This window comes from Leptopilina boulardi, unplaced genomic scaffold, assembly GCF_019393585.1.
Source record: "Leptopilina boulardi isolate dan_hultmark-lab unplaced genomic scaffold, ZJU_Lbou_2.1 LbouV2_31, whole genome shotgun sequence".
NCBI classification, from domain to species: domain Eukaryota; kingdom Metazoa; phylum Arthropoda; class Insecta; order Hymenoptera; family Figitidae; genus Leptopilina; species Leptopilina boulardi.
The window spans coordinates 1573366-1588333 of NW_026137874.1; the positions used below are offsets into that span (position 1 = coordinate 1573366).

At 28.3% G+C, this 14968-nt stretch overlaps 1 protein-coding gene and 1 long non-coding RNA gene across 2 annotated transcripts in view; one reads left to right on the top strand and one right to left on the bottom strand.

The window, feature by feature from the left end:
* LOC127283298 (SUN domain-containing ossification factor) overlaps positions 1 to 14968 on the bottom strand; it is a 172688-nt gene that overhangs the window by 9888 nt on the left and 147832 nt on the right. The gene's annotated exons all lie outside the window — the stretch shown is intronic.
* Positions 1 to 14968, top strand: part of LOC127283313 (uncharacterized) — a 66114-nt gene that overhangs the window by 4147 nt on the left and 46999 nt on the right. The window contains exon 3 of the long non-coding RNA XR_007843333.1: positions 13126 to 13298. This is a non-coding gene — a long non-coding RNA (uncharacterized LOC127283313). The remainder of the gene's footprint in view (positions 1 to 13125; positions 13299 to 14968) is intronic.

Below are 14968 nucleotides of genomic sequence, written 5' to 3' on the forward strand. Positions count from 1 at the left end.
GCGTCCATGGTTCCGCGGTTATGATCTTGACTTGTGAATGTTAGGGTCGTGCGTTCAATTCTCGGCGCTTGGGAATTTTTTCTCCGATAGATATGTATACATAAAAACTTCCAATTTTCTATAGAAATTGAAAATAATTTCAATTATAGTACACTGAAATGAAAAATTTATTTGATTCAAATAATCAGTTAGTTGACTATCAAATAAATATTTACTTGTGTCAAATAATTATTATTTAAGGTATTTGTTTCAAATACAGAAATTATTGGTTCAAATACAGTTTATTGAATTTAATTGTTTGGTTTCAAAAATTATTTGGTTCTGTTAAATATTTATTTGCGTCAAGTATAACCAATTATTTGAATCAAAGAAATTTTGGAAATTATTGAATTCCAATTGAATTGGTTCAAATACAGTTTATTGAATTCAATTGTTTGGTTTCAAAAATTATTTGGTTCTATTAAATATTTATTTGCGTCAAGTAACCAATTATTTGAATCAAAGAAATTTTTCTTTTTTTTTTTTAGTGTAAAAATTTAAATTATTAATACAAATTGAAATCATTTTTAATAATTACTAATCATTTATTATATCTACAATATAAAGCTCTCGTTAAAAAAAATTCAGTTTATTTAAAAAAAATCACTGCGGCATTTTTAAAGTTTTCGGAAAAGAAACCCATATATAGTTAGGAGAAAAAATATAGCGGGCGATTCTTTTGATGTCAGGAATTATAACAGAATTCCATTTGTTAAGATAAAAAAAAAAGTGTGAATTGGATTGGGTCAATGTTCGACTTGAGGAGAATTTATATATTTTCTTTTTGTGTTTAATTCACAAAAATGAAGGATGAATTCTAGATGAATAGAAGTGCGAACGTTTAGAATGAAGGTTCAAATTGGTTTTGTTTGTTGACTACTCACGAGCTCGCGTGCCATGTGGCGAACACCCCCAACCGATTTTCCAGCGAAAGGTATAAGGGGGAGAAGTCACAAAAAAAAGATAGACTACATTGTTCCGGGTCGATGATTCTTCGCATAACGGTTTTTCCATCTCTAAACCTCCGCTCTTAGGCTCATCAATTAATTGGTTAATTAGCCATAACTGTATATTATAGAAGCTCTGCGTGCCTTGACATTTTAAATAAAAATATAATCATAGCGATGACAATGATAATCTAACCTCGCCATAAGTACATTAATATTAATTTTTAATATTCAAGACCATATGGCATGAATTTTAAACTGGATTAATTTATTTTTTTCTAAAAAGGAAAAATATTTATTAAAAATTTCTATTTATTCTTTTGTTTTAGAAACAAATTTAAGTAGGCTTTTACGATTTAATTAAAGGGAAGTTAAATATATAATATCCATAATGGAAATATGAAGAGGGCAATATAATCAATTATATAATGAAAAGGAGTTTTAACATTGATATCTATTGTGAGTACCTAGTTTTTTGAAAGTTCCCAGACACGCGACCCACAGCAAATACTTGGTAAAAATATATATAAAAACGATATAAAACCAACACGTGCTCATTTATTGGGGTTTGCGGATGGAAGACAATACGGGACAGATGCTCTTCTTATAACCACTGCGCAGCTTTCATTATATATGCTGGTTCAAATTTTTACTGTCTTGCACATTTCTTCAAATCTTTCTCTTCCTTCTATATATGTAGTTTTTAAAATCTCACATATGCGAGCATATTCGCAATTCGTTCAATTATTAAATTCGCAATTCATAAACCGCACTTGTTAACATGCGGTTTCTGAATTGCGAATTATAATTTCTTTTATTAGAATATCGACTTTCAAAAATAATAATTTGTATATTGAAATATTTTTGTGTGGTTTTATTTTCTTTTTAGTCCCAAAAATCATAATTTCAAAAAATTTTATTTTATAATAAATAATTCCTGAAAGAGAAATTTTGGATATCAATAAAAAAGAAATTTAGATTATTATACATTGATTTTTGACCCCATATAGTTTCTTTATTGCGTGCACGACCATTGTATTTGCGTTTAACGTATATAGACAAAAAATAAAATAATTCCATATATATATATATATGTTGAAATCACTATATATAATGATTCTGACAATTGCCAACACGAAATCAATAAAAACGTCGCTTAAATATTTAATCTTTACTCGCCCAAAAATTGGCCTTTTTGATTGACCCAAGATATATATGTTTGAATAATTTATTATACAATGACCTCTATATATATTTGAAGGAACGCAAATTACTCTTTTATAGAAAATGAGATTTTTATTTGTTTCATTATAAATATTGAAAAAAAAGATTAAACACAAAAAATTAAGTTCAAAAATTATATTTAAAAATTAAATTACAAATTATATTTTATCAATAAAAAAAGGATAAAGAAAATTTGAATTTATTGTAAAGAATAATAAAATAATTAAATCAGTCAAAATAGAGATATGATGGTGCATAAATAAATCTTTTGATCTTTCTAGTGCAGTGACTAATCAGGTTTTTTTTTTATTATATAAAGAAAATATACTGCATGTTAATACTCAATTTGCATACTAACGATTTGACAAATAGCATTGGCAATTTTCAAATCATGTTGTAATCCTTGTGAAACCGTTGCCCACCATTTATGAAAATGACTATGATAAAAATCATCCCTTTCAAAATATTCTCTCACTTATAGTTTTGCGAAATAAATTATATTTTAGGGTCGTCGTTCCTGACACGCAGACTAATTATCGAAAATAAAATTGTCGGTTATTCTATTTCCAGTCACGAAGTCAAAATTCTTAATTTATGCCATTTCTTCAAATTGTCCTTTTTCATAATTTCATTTGTTTCACATTATTCGCAACACAATAGTTAGGAAATTTATCTTGTTTGGAAAATTTTAATTTTTGTTTTAGCAAAAATTTTAGTTGTTGTAGCAAATCTTTTCATTTTCTTTGCTATATGGTAATTAATAATTAAGCTTCAGCCTTTCGGCCCAGAAGTGGACTTGGTATATGGTAATTAATAGAAAGGAAAACAATTAGAAAAATGTTCAATAATTTTGGATAATTGTTTTTCCGATTGTAAACGCATGAGATTTACGATTTAAGAATTGATGGGTTCACAGAGGTGGAGGCAGAGAGGGATCGTTAATGAATTTTTAAAATATCACCTGATTGATTGTAGTTTCCTTAATGTGATTATCGCGAGTGTGTGAGTGTGTTTATTTCATTTTGGCTCACCCTGTATGAAAACGGCAGACGGGGCATTCAACTAAAACAGACCAACTGACTCGTGGCTTGGCACGCGTCGCCACGTGTCCCAGGTAAAAACTAAAAAGCCTCCCTGAAAATAAAAACCACCCTCAACCTCCAGCAGAAAAGCTGTGTATAACACCTTTGATGTCAATGCTAGAAAATTTATTACCAACTGCAATTTCATGGGATTACGCGACATTTATATATATATAAAACATCATGAGAAGCACCTCTCTTTAATCCTCTGGCAATATATAACATTCCCATTGCGAATTAATTGCACGAAAAAAAAAATTATTCTCGTATTTATAACCCTTAAATACTTCAAGGGTAGTTCTCTGCTCGTTTTATTTCATTTGTCGCAGGAATTGTTTTGGAATGTCCTTAATTTTTCTCGTAAATTATACCACTTTGAGAAAAATCTTAAAAATAGCGATGCTTGAAGATTTGAATTAGGATTAAGTAGTAGTTTTGGAATATCTAATGTTTTATCACGAAAGGATAGTAATATTTATAAAATATTTCCTGCGTGAATCTTGTTGAAAGTTTTTGAATTAGGAGAGATGGTAGACACAATATATAATTTTTTTTTTTCGAAGAAAGTAATGGGTGGTGCTTGAAAGGAAAGGAAATTTCAAAATGCATCCGTTTCCCTCCCCACACATATATATATACATAATATCCATTTTATCTAAAATGGCATCTGCATCTTGCAAGGTTCTTTTTCCCTCTCTCTCTCTTTCTTGTTACTTTCCTACCGTGTAACGCGTGGCACGAGCCAATGCTCTCCGAAGGTAACTTAGGCAAGTAAAGGCAAAACGAAAAGAGGTGCAACAAGGGCCACGCGCGCTCCTCTACCTGCACCATCTGTTGCTTCGAAGACGTTGCGCCGGCTTCCATGGGACACCATATGCTACTATGCGTGGTCTCGACAACCCCAGCAGCTTGTCCTAACCAGCTATCAAGACCTTTCCGATTGCATGGCTTATATATACTATTTTATTAGCTTGTCGCATATCATATATGAATATAAAGCATCATTCCAATATATACTGCACCTTGTTCACTGAATGGATATACTATTATATAGGTATATTTGTCAGATGTGTTTCAATGTCATTCATTTTCTATATATATAATTATTATTGAAACTACTTTTATATATTATGATATCCACTACTTTCTTATATATATATATATTTCATTCTATATTCAATCGTTTCAATAAGCTGCAATAATGCACCTTGTTCATTTGAGAACATGTTTATCGGATGCTTCAATTTCATTCCGTATATAATGAGAAAATTGTTGTACTTAACAAATTTTGTTTAATCTCTACTACAAATCTATATTGTTGTAGTAATTTCTTAATTGTACTGAAAATTTTTTTGGTCCGAGCAATGAAATGTTTGGTCAGTATAACCAAAATTCGGTTAGGCTAACGAAATAATTCGGTTGGCACAACCAAAATTTGGTTGTATTCACTAAACATTTTGGTATAATAAGAAACAATAAAAGTATGTTGTATCAACTAAAAATTTGTTGTAGTAACAAATATATTGTTAGTGCAACAATACAAATTAGTTGTAACCAAACAAATTTTTCACAGAAAATTAAAAGGCATTAAAATAAGCTGCAACGCTTATTATTTTAATCCAATTTTGCTTATTTTAATCCATTTTGGTATTAAAATAAGCAAAATTGGATTAAAATAATAAGCGTTGCAGCTTATTTTAATACCTTTTAATTTTTATTATAGTGTCGAATATTTATTTAGCAGAATTCTTATTCTTATTTGCAACAAAATCGTTTGGTTATAGTTCATTTTGATTGTCCTAACCTTGATGGGCTGAAAAAAAGTTATCTCAATCAAACATTTGGTTAGGCCAGTAAAATTATTCGGTTGCACAGAAAATTAAAAGGTATTAAAATAAGCTGCAACGCTGATTATTTTAATCCAATTTTGCTACCAAAATGGATTAAAATAAGCAAAATTGGATTAAAATAATGAGCGTTGCAGCTTATTTTAATGCCTTTTAATTTTCTGTGTGCTCGTTTTTAAATTTCAACCAAAATTTTGTTACAACAAAATAATTTGGTCAATATACAAAAATAGTCTGGTTTGAAAAACCAAATAATAATCATATATATAAGATATAAATAAGGAAATACGGAATTTGTTTTGTAATTAAAAATGCGTCTTCCGGTGATGGTGGTGACAGTTTTACTTTTTGCGAGAAAATCAAACGTGTAACCTTCAATGTTCCCATGGAGTATACTTATGATGATGATATGCGGGTTTGTCGATAATGTTTTCTTCAGTGCTTTTTATTATCTGTCTCTTTTCTTTTAAATATATTCGAAACATTGGTTCACACGGTCGATTAAACTCAGTACACACTATATATATATACACACATCGGTCAGATATATATAAGGAAGACTGAAGAAAATGTAAGGGTATTGTACACCTGCGAAACCTCGCATATAATTAATAACGTCGATGTCGGCACGAATCCTTTGTACATACTACTTATATATCCTTGTATATAAACCTTCTTAAGTATATTGTAAAAAGAAAAAGAAAAACATGCATATTCAAGCGGATCCTTCAGTCATCAGTAGACCGGAAGATGGTTCCTCGCATCATGCACCACTTCCTGTTATAGAAGATCCCATAGATTTTATATAATATAAAATACATGCAACCCCTTTCTATAATCCATTCACTTGACTCTCTCTCGCAAGGGATGCAATATAATTTTTCTAAATATACTTCTCTCTGAATATAATTAATTTTTAGTAAATTAGCTGAGTTCTTAATTCAACAATTAGGAAAAAATGATTATTAGTAAAAAAAAGTTACTAATTTTTAGTGGAAAAATAAGTTTTGACATAACCTAAAAGTGAATTTAACTGATAGTTATAAAAGCTAGTTAGTAGTTTTCGAATAAATAATAATAAAAAATTTTGTCAACGTTAAGTTTGTCAGTTATAAACAAACATCCGCTTCCGGAAATTAAAATACCCACACGTGTTTAATAATTATTCTAGGCAAGAAACTATTTCTTGGTCTTCGACAATCCCGCATCTTTGAAAAATTGCAGGTGCCTCTCTTGAGTCTTTTTTTTCTTTGCCATTACGTAAACTTGAAATATCGTCAAACTCATTCTGTTTTCGATATATCCTATAAGATATATGTGAGGAATAAAATTTATTCTCACGTGTGGTGAATTTGAGGAAATTGTTGATTTTTTTTTATTGTAATACTTCTCATTTGCGAGCACGTGTTCCAAACGGAATAGTGTTTTTGAAGAAAAAAAAAATACAGCTCTTACATTTCCGGTTCATCTTGAGCCCTTTTCAAATAAGTGCCAAGAGGATATGAGTGATCTCAGAATGCTTTTAAGCTTCATTAAAATGCTAATCTCTTAATACTCATCATATATATATTTTTTTTTCAACTCGCACTATATGACGATAAGTGATGAATCATCATTTATATTTTTACCAAAAAATTTAATTAGTTTTGAAAATCCAAAGGATTCATTTTTTTCTGATAAATCGAACAAAGTAGACACTAATAGATTTAAGAAAGTCATTAAATTGACAATTAACATTCGAGAAAACGATAATCAGATCTCAAGTTGTTTATATTGACAGTCGATTTTTTTTCCACCAAATTCATTTTCGAAAAATTATACTCCACTTTTCGAAAATAAATGAAGAACAAGTTTTTTTCTGACTCCAATCATCAGTCATTGAATCGCAAACATTTTTTTTGTACAATGGGCACAAATTTATAATTCAAATTTCATTACTGTGTGTGAAGTCAATTTATTAATTAAAATTTCTTTTTAAGAATTTTTAAAACCAAAAACATATATTTTTTAGGGTAAAAGTACAATTTATTGTAAAATTATAAGCTGGGGAATTCAATTAAAAATTGTTTGTGAGCGTAGAAAAAAAAGGAGGGTTTTTAAAAATTAATATTTTCATGCGCAGAATGTGGGTTATACGCTTTCAAAAAATTTGGCAAAAATTAATATCAATTTTGTATTTTTTTTTGAATGTTTTGCGATTTGTACCGCGCACATGGCAAAATATATAATTGTTTTGGAATGAGGAGTAATCGCAAATTCTGCATGAATTGTACATCTTGAGCAAAATAATAACGCCTTTCGTGCAGAAGTAAATAATTTTTTTGGCAGGATTTTCTGATTCATATATAACATTATACACAAACGATATATATTTGTGTGTATGTATGTGTTGCTTTCATTCCGTTTTCTTTTCTTCTTACACACAGACGTAATAACGGCTTTGCTTAAAAAAAAAAAAAAAAGAAAAAGAAAAATACGAGCGTGCACGGTATATAAGATTTATAAAATTACACTCATCAACATTGACATGACCACAGGGGATTATTATACTAATTTAAAATCGGTTTGAAATAAAGTTTCAAATGTGAGAGATTTTCTTTTAAAGCTTGAAAAATAATTTATCGATAATCGTTTTCTATATTTATATATATATTTTGCAGTTTATAGTATACTTGATACATTTGTTGTTTTTTGTCCATTTTTTGAGTTGGGTTATAAGTTTTTCTCGAAAGGTACAAAGTTAAAAAAAAAATTAATTCGAAATTTAAAAAAAATCACTTTTTTTTTGATAATTTTTGAGACCTTCTGTATTCTTGATTTGTCGAAAGGAGATCGATTACGTATTTCTGAAAATTCCAGTTTTGTATAATACATAAAACTTGCAAAGAATCTCAACCTTTTCTCACGGGTCACCTTGTTTTTAATCAATTTCTCTCCTCGAGACAAGCATCCGAATTTCGCATTAAAGTCTCTTTGGCGTCCTCTCACGATTTCAACGAATTCGAACTACCTAATTATTTTAAATCGAAACGCACAGAAAAGGATTTTTCTCATTTATTTATATATCAGTAGAATATAAACGCGTCTTTGATAATAAATTATCGCGAATTTATTTCCGAATAGATTTTTCTTTTTTCTACCAATTTACGAGGTCAGATTTTTTTTTTTTAGCGTAAATTAGGAATCAAAGTTTGGTGGGTCTTTTTTTTTAATAATGATGATGAAAAAGAAAAGGAATCTATATATATGCGAAGAAGGTTTGTTTTATTTTTCTCGGATTTTTTTTGTTACTCATCCGGGTGAAGTCGTCACGTGGCACTCTTTTGAATCTGGTTTTGGCATTGCCGAAGATAAAACATGACCAAAAGCGAACAACAGATCGCGATCACTGTCCAAAATATGTGTCCGTACTGATCGGGACGAGATCGACTCCTTTCTTCGCATATCATGAGCCACGTGGATGCCTTTACCCATTACAGCTGCGTACACCATTTACGGTCCTTCCCAAGTATCTTTGTGTTTTTATCCGATCACATTTTGACGAATGATCGGTGCTCGATCACGAAACGATTAACTTTGCGAACGAATAAATATCCAATACAGTATATATAGAATGCTTTCAATGAAATTCAAGATGATCGCTCGCCTCTTCCATATATTGAAATCAAAATTTCATTACAAAAAAAAAAAAAAAAAAAAAACGAAACAAAACAAAGAAAAATTTACTCTGCAATTAGAAGAATTGCATTTGACCGATATTTCTTTTATTCGCGAAATCAATTATTGCTACAGTATTGTAAAAAGGGAGAATTAATTCTGCCATTAAAATATATTTTGATTTTTTTCGCTTTTTTATAAGAAACAAAATTTGGTCATATTATATTTAAAATAAAATTTTTGGAAATTCTCTAAAATTCTAGAAAAGAAGAAAAAAATGGGCAACAATAAAATTATAAAATAAACTCTTTAAATTTGAATTAGTGAGAATTCGTTTACTTATATTTAAATTAGTTTCAAAATTTATTAATTTTTAGTCCTTTTTTACTAGATCTTTAGGAAAAAATAATATTAAATAAAATAGAAATATTTCACAAAAACTTTAGTAAAAAAAAAATTTATAATTAAATAAAAATATTTCACTGAAACTTTTTAAAAAAATATTAGTAAATCAAATAGTATTTTACTTAAAATTAGTGAAAATTCCTACTAATTTTCAGTGATTTTATTTAAACTAAAAATTAGTAGAATTTTTTTACTAAAATTTTAGTCATTTTATTTAAACTAAAATTAATAGAATTTTTTACTAAAATTGTAGTTCAATATTATTATTTGATTTAGTAATATTTTTTTCCTAAAGTATTTGGAAAATTTCGACTAATTTTTAGTCTTTTTTAATTAAAAATTAATCGAAATTTTCCAAATACTTTAGGAAAAAAATATTACTAAATCAAATAAATAATATTGTATTAAAAATTAATGAAAATTCTTACTAATTTTTAGTCATTTTATTTGAATTAAAAATTAGTCTAAATTTTTAGTAAATTTTAGTAAAAAAAAATTGCTTAATGAAATAGTAATATTCTACTGAAAATTAGTGAAAATTTCTCCTAATGTTTAGTCATTTTATTTAAACTAAAAATTAGTAGAATTTTTTTACTAAAATTTTAGTCATTTTATTTAAACTAAAAATTAATAGAATTTTTTACTAAAATTGTAGTTCAATATTATTATTTGATTTAGTAATATTTTTTTCCTAAAGTATTTGGAAAATTTCGATTAATTTTTAGTCATTTTATTTGAATTAAAAATTAGTCGCAGTTTTTACTGCACTTTAGGAAAAAAAATATTACTAAATCAAATAAATAATATTGTATTAAAAATTAGTGAAAGTTTCTAATAATTTTTAGTCATTTTATTTGAATTAAAAATTAGTTGAAATTTTTAGTAAATTTTAGTAAAAAAAAATTGCTTAATAAAATAGTAATATTCTAATGAAAATTAGTGAAAATTTCTACTAATTTTAAATTAGTTAAAGAATTCTCACAAATTCTCAAAAATTTAAAGAATATCAGGAAGCGTTTTTCGTTAAGGTTTAAAAAAAATCACTATTTGAAATGATTTCTTTGAAAATAATTGTAAGTATATGTAATTTGAAATCGACATGAGAGAGCAGCGCGGCCACTTGAAAGAAGGGCGCGTGCTCCGTTGGTGTATATGCTCGCACACCGGGCGGCATTTAAAAAACCATTAAAGTAGATTAGAGCGGCCCATAAACGAATAGCTTGAAACCTAAAGTGCCGGGGTAAAGTTTTTAAAAGTATATAAAAATACGCGAGCAAAAGTGTGGCGCAAAACTCGAGTTACTCCGATTAGGTTGGCATTTTACTTCTTTTTTTTATTTTTTTAAGCTCGATAGCAATCTTTCCGATATTTATAATATACAATAGATCGTCCGAGTATATGGGGTCAGTGCACAAATATAATTTTTCTTTTTTTTTTTCCCCTTACAATTTTTATTTTTACCACTACAAAGAATATACGAGAATCGCGCTTCTCTTCATGGATCTTCTGACAGTTATTGTTAATTATTTATAATCCGATCGTAAAACAAAAAAGCAGTAGTCGCTGTGAAGTATAATTATTATTTTATAGCTTTAAAAACTGATAAGGTAAAATGTGAAATATTCAGAATTGACGTTTAATTTTTTTTTCTTCCTTTTTTTTTTATAGTTTTTGCATTCTGAATTTATCCATATAAAGCGAACCACTGATTTTATCGCAACATTTAGTTACAGGATAGTAAATATTTACGTGAATTAATTATTGAGTTTTATAGCACCTTGCGCGAATAAAGGGGACGTTCAATGACACATTAAAAAGTTGGAAAAGGAAATTTTAAAACGTTTCACATTTAACGAGAAAGGGTGCGCATTTATTATTTATTTGATTTACAAAAAATTATCCCTGTCAGAGAGGTGACTTTTGTCGTTAAATATTAGTTTTTTATATTTATATCGCAATACGGAGTAAAGTCATCCAAAATTTGAGATTCAAAATTTAATTATTTAGTAAATTTTTCTAATTGAAAGGATTTTAATTTATTTGTATATTTATTTCATAAACCGTGGTGATTTTTTTATTCATATAAAAAAATTAATTTTTTTACTCATATCGAATATAAAGAAAAAAATTTTAAAACTAATAAATTGAAGCTTAAATTTAAATGCATATATAGTTACAAAGAAAAAAAAGTTGGGAATGTTTTATAGTTTACAATTAAAAGGCCAATTGAATTTTACAAATATTTTTTTCTGTGGGAAAAAATATGTGTCTTTCGGAAAAATTATGTGCAACCTCGAAGATTCGATGAACTATTAAAGCGTGAAAGATTGAACACTGATGTACTTCACTGAAAGTGTTTCTGTCGGTTCTTTCCGAGGTTGTTAAACAAATTAAAGGCCATTAAAAAAAATCGGTAAATGTGAAACTAAAAGCTGAAGTGCCAATTTATCAGAGCACTTGCGCCAGTTCGAAGAAAATCGTAAAGTTATCTTAATTCAAGGTGCACGTTACCAGCAGCTTTTCTTTCCTATGTTTTCAAAAAGAAATAAATTTTTTCAAAATACAATTTTATATTGGAAAAAAAATTTAGTATTTTTTAATAAAATTTTATTTGTCCCGCGTGTAAAGATAAATTTTTTTTTCATAATTTGTAGGTATTTTTTTCAAAAAAAAAAAGTGTGCTCTTATAAGGGGACTTTTCAGAATTAGCGGTTCGAGTAGCCTTTGGGCTTGAGCGTAAAATCGTTATGCGATCTGGTCCGGCAGATGATTATCAAAGATTATATATATATATATACTATACAGTCGGCTTCATAAGGCTTTTGTTGCTTATCAACTTTCCATTATTATTTTCTTTTTAGTCAAGGAGACAGAGAGAAAGTGAAACACACATATATATACAACATTTGAGACAATAATTACTCGCGCGCAAGCACAATTAACTACAGCCAACGGTTTCCAATCGCACCAAAACCGATCTCCGTATTTGACTGTCAATTGCACTAATTATTACAGACACCTGCTATGAAAATACGATTTTTATCAGGGCAGAAAAACAATGATAAAATATTATATTAATGATACTAATGATAAAATATTAATAAAGGCCTTGTCAATTTTTCAAGGCTGTTACTCTTTTCCCAATCAATAGGCTTCTTGGGGAAAAACTTATTAGGGCTTTGTTAAGTTTTCCTAAATTGTTCCTGACTAAACTGAGAAAAACTTGACAAGTCCCTCTGATATGTTTTTTTATAAGTAAAACAAAAGTAAAAAGGTCGGGAATAACTTAGGAAAACTTGACAAGGCCCTGTTAAGTTTTTTCCTAAGTTGTTACCGACCAATCAGGGCCTTGTCAGTTTTCCTAAGTGGCTCCCGATCCTTACCCTACTTACAGAAAAACTAATAAGGGTCTTGTCAAGTTTTCCTTAGTTATTTCCGACGAATATTATACTTAGGGAAAAACTTATCAGCGCCTTGTCAGTTTTCCTGTAAATTACCCTCTATTCCGCGATATTATTTTTATTTTAAATGAAAAAATGTTTTCATTCTTTTATTGTGGTTATGATTTTTCAAAGAATCGAATGTTCACATTTTTGCTATTATAACACTTTAGAAATTTTGCCCCATAGGTATATATATAAATTTTTATTTCTAAGAATATTTAAAAATTTAATTGATTGGGAACTACGACAGGTCAAATTTTTGTTGACAAAAGATTTATACCTGCATTCTGACCTGTATATTATGTTTACATTGAAATAACCTTATAAAGGTAATAACAATGGCGGACTCGGAGAATAATTCAAATCAGTTGTAATTCGTGTTTCGACATGTTTAGAAATAATTAAGTGTAATTTTTTATTAATTTTTCTTTGTTAATTTCTATATTTTCTGTAATCGTTTTTTTTTTTTTTTTGTTTTCAGTGAATATCTTCAGGAGTGCTACTCGAACGTGTGTTAAATTTTTAGAAGTTTAGTACATTTTTTCTTGTTCTTTCGGGAGTGTTCGAAAATTTTTTAAATCCCGTGTGATCTTCGCAGCTGATCTTATCGTCCAAAGAATCCAACATCATCCACATCATCGGATGCAGACTAAGGTTAGAGATATATTTTTTTTTATAAATAATAATTTAGGCATGCAATTGTTATTCTATTGTAAACATTTTTAAATATTTATAACAAAAATATAACTAGTTAATTCTTTTTTTTTTTTTTTATATGTTAAATTATTTTTCAAATCCTATAAATAATATACATTGTATTTGAAAAATAATTTATATAAAAATAAAAAAAAATTAAGTTAACTAGTTTATATATTCGAATTGATATGATTGTTTTTATTTGCAATAATAAAAGATTGATATTTGATTTGGTTAATTGGAAGGTCTGGATTTCGCGATAATCTCTTCAATAACATCCATATTTGCTGGATGCGATACACTCAAATAACCGTTACACGAAGTATATGAGCAAAGCTGTGGCTCTCGATAATAATCCAGTTCCTCTTAAACCAGACTCAATATCGTGCGCGAAATGTGATTGAGATTACTCTTATTGCCTAAATGGCTTTTGAGAGTTCTTTTTGAATGTCTTCACGACTGTCATCAACACTTTATTGTTATGATTTTTTAAAGCACAATTTATTTACTTTAAAAAAAAATCTATTATTTTCGAAAAAAACAAATTATTCAAAAAAAAAATTTATTATTTAAAAAGAAATGTAAAAAATTATTTCAAATTTATTACTTTAAACATAAAAGTAAATTCAATAAAGGTTCGAATTTGGTTCAATGTGGGTCCAATCTAGGTTTATTGTAGGTTCAACGTAGGCTCAAAGTAGATCCAACACTGGTTCAAAATAGGTTCAACGTAGGCTCAATGTAGGTTCAAAGTAGATTCAACGTAGTCTCAAAGTAGATGCAAAGGTGGTTCATAGTAGGTTCAAAGTAGATCTAATGCAGGTTCAACGTAGGCTCAACGTAGTCTCAAAGTAGATGCAAAGATGGTTCAAAGTAGATCTAACGCAGGTTCAAAGTAGGTTTAACGTAGTCTCAAAGTAGATGCAAAGGTGGTTCAAAGTAGGTTCAATGTAGGTCCAATCTAGGTTTATTGTAGGTTCAACGTAGGCTCAAAGTAGATTCAAAGGTGGTTCAAAGTAGGTTCAAAGTAGATCTAAAACAGGTTCAACGTAGGCTCAAAGTAGATCCAAAGCTAGTTCAAAGTAGGCTTAAAGTAGATTCAACGCTGGATCAAAAATAGGTTCAATGTAGGCCCAGTATTCTATAAAGTTCATTTCAAATATTCCCAACAATTGATTAATTACACGTTTTATATTAATTATTCTTCTTCTCTAATTAATAGTTCCGTCGTTAAATGCAAAAAAAAAATTCATTACAAATATACTCCTTTAAAAAAAAGAAAAAAAACCATCTCAATGATACTATCATCATATGATAATTCTCATAATTTTCTTATTATAATTTACATGCGTTGAAAATTAATATAGATAATAACAGTTCTTCAAAACAATTACACACACACACATATGTATGTATTGTTGCACGAAGAATGCAATCATGCGATCGACATTTTTCGACATTGTTTCCTGTTGATACGGAAATGAGCGAAAAAAACTGTTTTACAGTATTGTTTTCTTCTCATTTTTTTTTTTTTTTTTTTTTGTTATACGGTATTCAATTTGCGTTAATTATCGCGCATGAAATTTTTTCTTTTTATTTATCTGTTAACAATGTATGAAAAAAAAACG